Below are 12,447 nucleotides of genomic sequence, written 5' to 3' on the forward strand. Positions count from 1 at the left end.
TGTTTAATTGTGTGTTAGTGGGATTTTCCAACTTCATTAAGGTGTGGGGCCTTGTTTTGGTTGTTATAAGAATGTTTCTATTAGTGGTTAAGGTTTGTCTCTTCGTTTGGTACACTATTACTTCACCCTTTGGTTAAGGTTATGTTGAAGGAGGAACACATACGGCCTAAGGAGCATTGTGTTTTCTCTTAGGGAGTGTGAAATGTTGGCAGTTCAAAAAATATCATCGTAAGGGGTATGTGTGGACTGAGAAAAATAGCATGAGAACACTTTTTCTGACTTTATGGCATGGTCCCTGTGTGAATTATTTCTTTCGAGATGGAACAAGCATTCAATTGTCTATCTTATTTTCTAGTTGTGTGGGGCTAGCTTGTGTCTAATGATATGTCAATGGAAGCCTGGACTGTAGAAGGGTTGCGTGTTATAGAGTTGTTTGGATCTTGTTGTTTGGCAAGTGTTGAGTGCGATGTTGATTGGGTTCCTACAGGTCGGTAGGATCATGATCGTGTGCCTGTATGCCCAATGGATGCTGGTTGGATGATGGCAAAAACGGTGAGAAACCATGAGCTTCTCACTCCAGTGGTTGGATGGTGTCACAGCGTGTCATGAACCATCATGGATTTTACTTTTGTGAGTTGGGCCGAAAACTGTGTCGTGGAGATCCGTGCGTTGGTTCGTTAGTCGTTTGACATAGTCGGGTGTTTGAGCAGTATGGAAATACTACTGATGGCTCAGTAGCAGACAGATTTGGGGGGCGGGTTTTGATAAGATGTTGACTTGTAGTAAAAGTCTGGAATATATATCTTTTGTTCCATGTTGAGATTCTTCTTATCAATTCTTGTTCTTTTCTGGTGAAGAGGGTTTAATGAGAGTTAACTACCAGTGATGGGGTTTATTGTAGGTCTTTTGGATGAACTATCAGATAGTTGTGCACCTCAGTTGTTATGGGATATTGGATGCCATGTGATATTTTTGGGATTAACCATAGTTATGCTCATGGGAACGATGGATTAGTGATAACTTGTTATGAAGTCAAGTCGGTAATTGAGGACTTTATACATGATTTCTGAATTTGGGATGGGTTGATCAGGCCCGATACTGTTTTGTTTAATTATTTCCCTATTTAGACGAAGGGCTTTTATAATTGAGTGGTTGTGTAGCATAGTTTAGTTGTTGTATTTTTATATTTTGCTCTTGCATCTGTATGTGAGGTTTTCTGAGACGACGGTTGGTTGTGGATTATGTTACCTGGTTATCAGTAAGACAGCGCGAGATCGGAGGAAATCTAGGATGGGCTGAGTCTATGAACTTTTGGCCAGCATGGTTGATGTGTGGGGTGACCTTGTCTACCTGGAAGTCAGGCATGATCTGGAAGTATTCAAATTATGATTAAGGAGTGTGTGCCTCTCGATGTTGGTTAGCTGCAGTGAGTTGGTGTTTGTTTCTTTGTCGAGTCGTGCGCTTCTAGCTGAGGATTGATTCAGCGTTTATGCCAATAACAGGTTGCATGTTTATGGTATTTTTCCAATGTTGTTAGGGGCGAAATGTCGAACCTTGGACATTCCACTCCGGAATGGCTTATGCGCCTGGTTTTGAAATCCTTGTGATGATTTTTGCAGATTCTTATACGTTGGGTTATGTCGACTCGTGCAGAAGGGAGTAGACTTGGAAAATCTACAAGGGGTTTGGATGATGTTTTAATATAAATTCGTAAGGACAGATTTCTAGGACGAAATCTAATTTAAGTGGGGAGAATTGTAACATTCGTTTTCCAGGTATGCTTCTTCCGAGTTTATTTTATATGAATCTAATTTTTGGAGGATTTTGGCTTGGCCATGACGTGGTGACTGAGGGACCACGATGTGTGTAAGGTCCAAATAAGGATCTTTACCAGCAATCAAACAACAAACAAGAACAGAATAAGAACAAGATGAAAAGAAACCAAGCTTGCACACGATTATAATCAACAAATCGCCTGGTACAACTCAGAGTACGGTCGTGAACTGTTATGCATCAACAACCACAAAAGACCAACTCCTCCACTATATATACTAGACTTAGACCACAAACTGTGTTTGCTACCGTAAACTGTGTTTACGGCCATAAACACAGTTTACGGTCGTGAACACACAAAATGATCAAAAGACATAAACAACTCATAAACCGTATTACAGACTCTTGCCAAAACAATATACACTGAAAGCCTAGACGAAACCATTAACTAGACTCTTCAATGTGGTATCATCGGATTAACGAATACATTTTCGGTGAGCACCACAATGTGTCAAGGCCCTGGTCATGATGTGGTGGCTGTTTAGGTGCAAAACCCTGGATCTTCTGGTTTGTGCCCTATTTAAAGGAACTAATTTCTAGGGTTGCCTCATTTTGCAGCCTCTACCCTCTGAGATCATACCCATACAAACCCTAGCCTCCATATGTGTGTTTTGAGTGTGTGAAGCCATTTTTGTGAAGGTTGAAGGAAGAAGGAGTCTTTTTTGGTGCTTGTGTGCTTGGTTCCAGCTTAGATCTTCCATCTTCATCATATTTCTAGTCTTTTGGAGGTATAAAGTCTTCACCTTGCTCATTGGTTCTCTAGATCTAGTTTTAGGTCATTTTATGAGCTTTTTGGTCCATATCTTCTTGTTCTTGGAGTTTGAGGGAACTCAAAACCTGTGTGTGCCGTATTCGACTTCTAGACCACGCTGATGGTTAGAAGGGGGATTTTCATGACTTAGTTTAGTGTCCATGTAATAGGTGCAACCATTAAGAGGTTAAGATTTGATATCTTGGCTTATTGGGATGTCTTAATAGATAATGTTGGAAAATTTATCCATCAAGTCCTTGGGAAGGTTCAGATCTGAGATTGGTAGCTCATGGGGTTAAGGGTTAAGAGCTTAATCCATTAAGTTGTGAGAGACCAGTTCTCACGACGTGGCAGTCGGCTTGCCACGACGTGGTGGCTGGTGTCACCACGACTGTTTTGTCGTGTAGCTTCCATGACATGGCTTATGGGTGACCACGATGTAACATCCGGATCCCCAGGTATATTATTTTATTCATTTATTTTGGAGTTTGTGGAGGGACTCGGCGAGTTGGTGCTTAGACTCGCCGAGTAGGGTCGCGAATTCTTATCCGGATCATTACCGGACTCGGCGAGTTCATGGGTGGACTCGACGAGTCTGTGCTGTTTAATGAAACCCTAATCTCTCGGGTTTGCGACCTATTTAAAGGCCCTTAGGGCTGTCATTTGCGGCTATCAGTCCCTAGAGAGAAACCCTAGAGTGCTTGAGCATTTTGAGAGAGAGAGAGAGAGAGAGAGAGAGACAGCCATTGTTGACCTTTGAGGTATTGTTTAGCAAGAAGAAGGAGGTTCTAGCCAAGAGGAAGCACATGAGGTTTCCATTCTGTGGATTTGGAGCTCAGGGCATCACATTTGAGGTAGTAATTCGGCTTCCCTTCTGTTGTTATGATGATCATATGGATTTAGGGTTTCTTGGACCCTTTATTGGTTAGATTTGATGTTCAATTAGTCCCTTATTGTGATGAGGCTTTAGATCTGGACCCATAGAGGTTCAGAGAGCATTACTCATCAATCCTTATGAAGAGAAATTGGGGTTTTGACCTTGGGTTATGATATTTGGGGCTAAAACATCATATAGGATCAAATAGATGTTGCATGTGCATCAAGATATAGACTTTACGTGATTATCATGCTTGGGAAGATCAGATCTATGGATTAATGGAACAGATCTGACCTTAGGAGGTCATTTGGGTTTGTGCATGACTTGGACTCGCCGAGTCCAAGAACAGACTCGACGAGTAGGGTTTGGATTTCCCTGTAAATCACACAGTTGGTGACTCGCCGGGTTGTGGAATGACTCAGTGAGTCAGAAGGGATCTAGAGGTCGTGAGTATGCGATGGGACTCGCCGAGTTCATAATTGGACTCAACGAGTTGAGTCGGGGTGGCCTCGCGATTCAAGCTAGGTGTCACTCGTCGAGCAAGGGAAAGACTCGACGTGTTAAGCGGGACTAGAGGGGTACGGGTGGACACGGGTGAACTCGCCGAGTTGTCCGAGGGCACTTGACGAGTCGGGTCAAAGGTTGACCGTTGACCAGGCTTGACTAGTGTTGACTTGATGGTGTTAGTCAAAAAAAGTCAGGAAAGTATTAATGAGAGTTGTACTTATGATATAGGAGGACGATAGGTCGGGAGATCGGGCACGAGTGATTATCCGACATCAGCGAGGTGAGTCTTCTCACTATGCCTTACCCGATGGGGTAATTATGTGCGAATGGAAGGTCTTATGTGTATGATGTATATGTGATGTATGCTATATGTGATATGTTGTGATATGAGTATGATGATGTGGACCGGAAGGTCAACAGAGTCTGGGATAGAAATCCCCTAAGACACTTGGATCGGAAGATCCTATGGCCTGGAAAGGCGTATGTGCAGTATGTGGTATTTTGGGGAACTCACTAAGCATTCGTGCTTACAGTGTTATGTGTTTCAGGTACTAGCGATGATCGTGGAAAGGCGTCAACTTGATCAGTACACACTTGCAGATGTCATGTTTTTGAGATCTTGGGTTATGGATTATGTTATGTATTTTGTGGAAACATTGGATACTTGACTTTTGGATGATTTAATAATGAAATGTTTTATTAAAAATTAAATGAAAAATTGTTTTAAATTTTACGGTGTTACACACGACATGGAGGTCAGCTGGGGCTGACTTTGACCGTTGACTTTTTGACTAAGTTGACTTTTGATCAACTTGAGGGTTTTAGGGTGTAGACTGAGAGGGTACTTCTATATTGATGATTAAGTGATCCATAGTACCGCTCTTCACTGTTAGGGAGTCGTTGTGTTAGCCTGTTATTTGCAAGGTGAGTTTTCTCAGTATATTACATATGTCATAGTAGTGTGCAAGATAGACTAGTTGAGTCTAATTAGTTGATTGTTGTTATGTGTATTTATTAAGTTGATAACTCCAAGACTGTTGATATTCTGCAGGGTTGCTGATAACCCATAGGGCTGTTGTGAGCCCATAAGACTGTTGATTGTCCTCAGGACTGCTGATAGTCCCCTGGTTGCTGATAACCCATAGTTGTTTATACTATTGTGCCGATATTTAAGAATGTTAATATTCTCAATGTTGCTGATATCTCATAGTTATTAATTATGATGTGTGACATTGATATTTTGGGAAGCTCATTAAGTTTCGTGCTTACAGTTATGGATTTATATGTGTTTCAAGTACTTCAGATGATCATGGAAAGGTGAAGGTTTGGTTATACACACTCATCGGCAGCTTTTATGATTTTGCATTATTATAATACTCTGATGGGATGATTGTATTTTGATATTTATGGTTTTTTTTCTTGACTTTGAAAACAATGTTTTTATCTAATTTTAAAATAAAAAAATTTAGTTGTAGAAATAGTACGTTACAAGACTCCAAAAGCAAAAACTAACTTCCCTAGTTATGACACCTAAACCATAAAACTAACTTCCTCACTAATGACACCTAAACCAAATCATAAATATTTGACTTTGCATATTAACTTTCAAACCAGACGTCAAGTAAACTCGGTCAACACTTAACAAAATTCCATCCAAATCAAGACTCCACTCTCTAAAAAATAATGTATAGTATGTTTATATATTATTATTGTATATCTGGAATTAATATTTTAATTTGTTAAATTGATGAAATAAGTATATCATTTATTAATAGTTTGTGTAAATATGTAACTAGGCACAAGATACATACAGTAATATGTTCTTTTTATTCTGCTCAATAATTAAACTTTTGAAATAGCAGATATCATTGAATATAGAATTTCAAACATGTGCTATTTAACAAGTTACTAAAGATACATAATGTGATTGTAACAAAATTTATATCTTTTTAATATACATAAGAATCATTATTTAGAGAAAAAAATTACCATAATAAATGCTTTAACTACAAGAAATGTTTTTTTTATTGAAATATAAAAAATGTATTAATTATGAAAGAATATATTTTTTATTATTAATTTATTTTACTATAGTAATATTTTCTAAAATTATTTCTTTTATATGTATCTTTATGACATATGTTAGAAAATATCTTTTTGAATATCTATATAATCATTGAATATATATTGTATAATAACTAGGGAAAATGACTTATTAAGATAATTAATTTTTCGGTATGTTCATATCTGAATAACTATTTTTTTTTTGTACACATCTAGGTAATAAACTTGTTGGAAATGTACACATATGACTATTATGACCTGCTATAGCAGGTTAAATCCTAGATGTGAACGATTTCAACAAGTTCGTTACCTAGATGTGTACAAATAAAAATAGTTACCCAAAAACAAAACGAAAAGTTAAAATAAATTACACGAATGGTCCCTATGGTTCGGGGGAATTTGTGTATTTGATATCTAACTTATTTTTTTTAACTTGGATGGTCCCTACAATTTATTTATTTTTTTGCGTGTTTGGTCCCTGTCTTACCTAAAAAGACTATTGTGCCCTTATTAATTTATTTTTTAATTAATTTTCTTATTTATGTATTTATTTTTTACATATTTAAAAAAAATTAATAGACCCCACATATTTATATCTTCTCGGAAGATCCCTACTGTTTATTTTTTAATTAATTTATTTTTTTAACTCGGATGATCCCTACTGTTTAATTTTGTTACGAGTTTGGTCTTTGTATTACATAAAAAGACTATTGTGCACTTATTAATTTATTTATTTTTAATTAATTTTTTTATTTATGTATTTATTCTTTATATATTTAACAAAAATTAGTAGACCCCATATATCTGTATCTCTTCACCATCACATCTCTCATCCTCCTCAACTTCTATTTATTTTCTATCTTTAGTGATATCGACGTCTTCATCAACACTTCTTTTTTCGGTCCTTCAACTCCGTCGAATCAACACCACAACCTACTAAAGATGAAGAGACATCAAGTTATGGCGTTGGTTCGCCAGAGTTGAAGTACAAAAAAAAAGGATGGTGAAGACGTCGATGTTACTAAAGATGGAAAAGAAATAAAATTTGGGGAGGATGAAAGACGGGATGGTGACCGGTAAGACCCAAATTAAAATTTTCAAATGTGGTTTCAGGTTTACGGTGAGGAGATACAGATATGTGTGGTCTATTAATTTTTTTAAATATATAAAAAAATAAATACATAAATAAGAAATTTATTAAAAAAGTAAATTAATAAGGGAACAATGATCTTTTTAGGTAAGACAGAGACCAAACGCCCAACAACAATAGAGACCATCCGAGTTAAAAAAAATAAGTTAGGGACCAAAAACACAAATTCTCACAAACCATAAGGACCATTTGTGTAATTTGATTTTTAATTTTCGTTTTATTAATATTTGGGTAACTATTTTTTTTGTACACATCTAGATAACGAGTTTGTTGAAAGTGTTTGCATCTAGGATTTAACCTGTTATATCAAGTCATAATGGTTATATGTGAATACGTCTAACAAGTTTGCTATCTAGATGTGTAAAAAAAAAAGATAGTTACCTAGATATTAACATATTGAAATATTAACTACTTTAATAAGTCACTTTCGCTGATAGAGAAAAATAAAGAAACTTAACTGGGTTCTCATTTCAGTATTTTATAGTCGTTTTTTACTTTTCCTTTTTTGCCGTGCCTTCTTCTTTTGGCAGTAACTTTTTAATATAATTCCGTTGTTTTTGATATATATATATATATATATATATATATATATATATATATATATATATATATATATATATATATATATATATATATATATATATATATATATATATATATATATATATATAGGGAAAAGTGAATATACCCTTAAGGGTATATAAGTCTACGTACCCAAACACACTATAATACGTCGTTTTGTTTAGTATATTTATTATAATGTGTGTAAACTTCAACTCTTAACTTGATTAACTTTCAAGATTTTTCGAAATTTCACTAATATCTTTCTCTTATATCATATCTTTTTGCCGAAAACTTATTAGGCTATATATATTGTAGTTGAAAATGAAAATTACGTAAGAGGAAGATTTATGTGTAATTTATAATAATCTTGGAAGTAAATCAAGTTTGAAGTTAAATTATAAGAACATTGAACAATTAGAATGTATTATATGATACAAAACGACGTAGTATGGTGAGTTTGGGTACCTAAGCTTATATACCCTTAAGGGTATATTTACTTTTCCCATATATATATATATATATATATATATATATATATATATATATATATATATATATATATATATATATATATATATATATATATATATATATATTAAATATTGATTTGACTATTTTAATGATTTTATCAAACATTCAATCTCCACATTATTGTGAATATCATTAATGATTTTATTAAGTAAATAATTAAATAAATCGTGTACTTTTTCACCTTATATCATAAACCCTTAAAATAAGAATATTGAATTTATGTTACAACTAAAACTTAACATGAAAATAAAGTGTATTATCACATTAATAATATACGTATTTATTTACAATAGAAAGTATGCATCAATAAGATGATTTTTAGTTACTTTGGTGAAGAAGCTCACATGTTATATGAAAAAAATACATAATTAAAAATAAATTAAAATGAAAACCAATTAGTTTTATAAATTCTGTCATTTGTTTTTAAACAAAAAATAACCAAGAAAAAACTTAAAATTTGTATTGTTTACGTCTATTTCCTGAGTTTTAGCAAATAAATGAAAAATAAAATAATGAGAGAAAAAAAAAATATGTATTATGTTTCTGAGTTGGAAAAAAAATAAAATGAAAATTAAATATTATGTTCTTTTATCCCCAAAACATTACAAATTGGTAGGATAGTTTTTTTACTTCCATCGATTTCTCTACTTTTTCACTGTTAAATTTATGGTACAGGGTGTTAAGAGAAACATAACCAGAACTATGTCAAAATACAAAAAAATAAAATAAAATAAATAAATAAATAAATAGAAAAATAAATTATCTAAAAATTCGAAATAATAATGAAACTGGAAAAAAAAAATAGTAATACTTATAACTTTGAAATTATGATACATCTTTTAAAATAGATTCAAAACTTAAAAATGTTTATTTCTTAATAAAAATGACATATTAATTGGTTATAATAGGTCTTAAATGCGAAAATATTAAAAATATATTACTAAAAGTAGGGTAACAGTTTTTCATATAAAATATTAAAAATATAGTACCTTCTCTCAAAAATTCCCCAAAAAAGCAAAATAAATAAATAAATAAAATAATCTCAAAATAAAAGGTATTTATATAATTAACTAAATTTCAATAAAAGATATGTTGGGTTTAAAGCCCGTGGATCTCGAATTCCTAATGCAAGGCTACAGGCTTCTAATCTAAGGTAATATATGTAGGCTAGACTCTTTAAAATTAAATACACAAGCCTATCATTTTATTAGGCTTATATTGCTTCCATTTAGGCTTTACATTTAATCCTAATAGATAGACAGATGTTTAGGATTTCATTAGATAGACAGATGTTTAGATGTTTAGGATTTCATTAAAAATTATTGTTTTTTAAAAGTTGATAAATAAATAAAAATAGTGTTTGTCAATATGAAAATGATTTTTAAAATAATTTGTCATCAACTCTGCAAAAATAAGATCTTAATAAATTAGGATTTCTAACTTTTTAAAACTTTTTATGATTTTTTGTGTTGTAAAAGACAAATATCCTTAAAATATGTATAAGCTAAGACAAATATCCTTAAAATATGTATAAGCTAAGACAAACATTTTAAAAAAAACAACATATTGACTTATTAACTTTCCTCACCATAAAAACGAATTGACACACTTTTTAAAAAACTCATATTTCACTACTATAAATCAATAAGTTTTTTTTTTTGTTTTTTGTATAAAAGTAATTTTAAGGTTCCAAATAAAATCTAAAACACTCTATATTTTAGGTAATAACCATTTAAAAAAATCATAAAGTGTACAATCGGAGTTATTCATAACTCGTCAACGTCAATCCTTATGAGAGTCCACGTGAGAGGTTAATTGTGGAACACTATTAATTTTTTTTAATGTATTAGAGTTTGAACCCTAGACCTCACATATGAAATTTCACTCCTCAACTGCTAAGTTCTTATCACAACTATTTTACTGGCTTTAACAAAATGATCATGATATCCATGAAAAAGAACTTACAAACCACGAAAGTAAGGTCCCATAAATCCCCACTTTTCAAAAGTTTATTTTCAACGTTGTTTTGTTCGTTTGTCATCTCTTTCACCTTGAAAAATAAGCATCGATCATCATTTTTGTTTGTGTCTCTGGATCATTGATTGAAAACATGAACGGGATGCAAGTAAACAATCAATAAACCTTCATTTTTTGGTATAATAGTCGTAATTGTTACTCGAACACTATGGAAAGTGGGTTTCAACATTTTAAGTTATTTTGTTTAGTTACTTGGACTTGATAACCATATAATGTAATTTATTTGAACGAAATTGAGTTAGTTTAAAGGAAACTGACACCAACATGAACGGTGAAGTCACTTGAATGGTTTATGGAGGTCTATGAGACCCTTGTGACCCTTATCTAACCATGTGTGAAAGTTTGATATTATGACATTGATGTCCTGGTAACTATATGTATGCGAATGGATAAATGTATTTTTTTGTGTGATGTGACAACATTTTCAAAAATATCATTTGATGTTGGGCTATTATTGGGCCATATTGACCTATAAGTGGAAGGTGCACTGCATGGCTGAAATACGAGAGATTGTCTCCTACTCCAACCCGAACGACGTTGTCTAAAATTTTATTATTTAAAGTATGGTTAGAGTTGTATGATACATATAAGGACCTTTACTTATCCATAGAATATTGATTTCAAAGATCTCTCATGGAAATGATGATGGTGTGTTGCATTTTCAAGTTGGGGGATATGAGTTGCGTTTTAGACATGAGGATTTTTTTTTCTTATATCCAATCTATGGTTTAGGAGTGTTACATGGGTGGATGAGAATGATATTTTCCAGTTTAAGACAATACTGTTTCCTCGGCCAAAAATCCTAATAATCGTCTCTCTCTTTCTTTCTTTCTTTCTCTCTCTCTCTCTCTCTCTCTCTCTCTCTATATATATATATATATATATATATATATATATATATATATATATATATATATATATATATAGGGTTAACTTAACTTGTTTAATAGCTCAAGGTTTTACAACATTTCTCATGAGGATGTTATATGTCTATGTCTTATTTGCATGTTGAAGCATGGATTAGTGTGGGCATCAAGGTAATTTACTTGTCAAACCATGGAAAATATTGGTTGTAGTAGATTTACATTCATAAAACATTTTCTATTTTTATAAAACTTGTTTTTTTTACCATTGACAGCTTTTATTGTCTTACTTACACCACTCTTGGACGATGAACCATTTAAGCGACCTTAGAGAGTCACATCACAAAACTATGATGTATTGAGAGAAGAAAAGAATAACAAAATATGGGAAAGTGAGTCCAGGTCTACTTAAAGGTTCAAGTTAACCCAAATATTGTAACATCCTAAAATTTCTAACCAATTTTTTTTATTTACCCCCAAATCAACATTCAAAATTCATTTCTAAAAACATATTATAATATTCATTAGTTCCAAAAGCATAAGGTTTAAACATGGTTAAATTACAAAAACCGGTGGAATTCGAATAACAATATAACTTTGATGCGAATGTAAAACACTCTGAAAAACATTTAATTAAAAAACGTAAGGTGAATTTTCTACTAAGGTAGAGTTTTACATCTATATTCTTCATCAATTTACAATCTCCCAATAGGAATCAAGGACTTCAAAGGTTGTATTCATTTTTTCATATTCTTAGTTTTAATCTTTCCATGTTTGCAAAATGATCCTTAATGGGTTTAAATAATTTTAAGTTTAATCAACATTTTAAAGCTTTCGTTGTCATTTCTGATGTTTTTAGAAACCAGTTTTTGAATAAAACTAAACAACTAGTATCAGAGTCATTTTCCTAAGCTTGATTAGATATCATCTTGGGTTATCGAAACATTGATGTTTTTTCTTTTTGCGAGAAAATTGTATGCATATTTTTTATGACAACTTTAAAACATAAAAATTATTATTTTTATGACTAGAAGTTCACATGTATCTTTCTAGTCATAGAAGTTGTCTTAAAAAACAAAACGTTGTTTTATATATATATATATATATATATATATATATATATATATATATATATATATATATATATATATATATATGTGTGTGTGTGTGTGTGTGTGTGTGTGTGTGTATGTGTGTGTGTGTATTATATGCATAAACTAGTCATGACCCATTTGTGATGTTATTCTGTGTTGATTTGTTAAAATGTTGT

The sequence above is a fragment of the Lactuca sativa genome, chromosome 4, assembly GCF_002870075.4.
Source record: "Lactuca sativa cultivar Salinas chromosome 4, Lsat_Salinas_v11, whole genome shotgun sequence".
Taxonomy (NCBI): Eukaryota; Viridiplantae; Streptophyta; class Magnoliopsida; order Asterales; family Asteraceae; genus Lactuca; species Lactuca sativa.